General features: G+C 36.4%; 1 protein-coding gene across 15 annotated transcripts in view; it reads left to right on the forward strand.

The window, feature by feature from the left end:
• CASK (calcium/calmodulin dependent serine protein kinase) overlaps window positions 1-1381 on the forward strand; it is a 314683-nt gene that overhangs the window by 158370 nt on the left and 154932 nt on the right. The gene's annotated exons all lie outside the window — the stretch shown is intronic.

The raw sequence follows: 1381 nt of genomic DNA on the forward strand, positions 1-1381 counted from the left end.
GGTCGAGCAGTCTGCAGTCTGGGGAGACCAAAGTCCTCTCAGCGCCCCATTGTCTCTGCCTGGTCCAGCAAACATGTGTTTACCAGACGTTTGTTTTTCCATCTCCATGTGAATTGCCTTCCTCCCTTTTGAATCCCAAAGCTATCCCCGCCTCTCCTTCTCTCCAATGGCTTCTAAACTTCAATTGCCCAACTTGTCCTTGGGCTTCATATTCTAATGGAACCCCCATAGGTACATAATTAAATTTGGGTTTTCTCCTGTTAATCTGTCTTGCATCAATTTAACTCTTAGACCAGCTGGAAGAACCTACAGGGGTAGAGGAAAAATTTTTCCTTCTCCTACATCTTCCTCTTCTACCCGGGGAATAGAAACTCACTTCCAAGTTGAATAGTCTGTCCTTAATTTTCCTCGTCTAGTCTTAATAGTTTGTGTTCCTGATTAAAAGTTTGAAAGTTGCCTTAATGGGAGTGTGTATATGAAAGGTTGGGGGAAATAAACATTTGTCATGCCTCTTTTCTATAATTAAGATACAATCTTTGTTGACCTTTAAGTCAAAATTTGGGGTTTCTGAAATTATGTTTGACTATCACTTACAGACACATTAAAAACATGATTTTTCTGAAATCTGCACTTTAAATTTAGGGTAAATTTAGAAAGTGACACTTCGTATAAAATATTTGTCATTACATTAAATAGCCAGTTCTTCAACTACACAGAAAATTCAATGTGATTTGCAATCACCTCTTCAGGAAAGCATCTATGGTGTAAAAATAATCATGGTGATTAGATAAGCTCAGTACAGAGAATTAAAGTGCAAGTTTTCTGTAAGAATGAGTAACTTAAAAGGAAATTGCATACCTCTTTTTCTGCCTTTTTTAAATGTAGGAAGCTCTACTTTGGTGTAATATCTTTTATTTAAAGTAGGGGTGATGTAGAGTGATTTTTTTTAAATGATGATTTTTAGAAGTTATGTATATTTTCAAAACTCCTAAGTGCAGTGAGGTTCAATGGAGTATTGCTTATGTCAAATGAAAACTATCAGTCATCTCAATTCCTCTTAGTCTAATGAGTTTTGGTTTTAAAACTTATGTAAGAATAAAACCATTGTTGTAACTGGAGAAAGCTGGATGTCTTGGGAACTCTCCTGGTCAACTTTGAGTTATTCTGTGATTCTCATGCCTTTGAATTTTGTAGATTGGACACCCCTGTTTACAGCCAGCCTCTAGGGAATCACCTGGAGTTCCTAAGTCTGCCTTTGTCTCTGTAAATCAAAACTAATCCGCCAGAAATAAGATTGCTCCTATAAAAGAATAGATGTACACTATAAATATTTGAAGTCAGCACGTGTTTTTTCAGACATTTCTCTGAACATTTTCTTCTC

This window comes from Camelus dromedarius, chromosome X (genome assembly GCF_036321535.1).
Source record: "Camelus dromedarius isolate mCamDro1 chromosome X, mCamDro1.pat, whole genome shotgun sequence".
NCBI classification, from domain to species: domain Eukaryota; kingdom Metazoa; phylum Chordata; class Mammalia; order Artiodactyla; family Camelidae; genus Camelus; species Camelus dromedarius.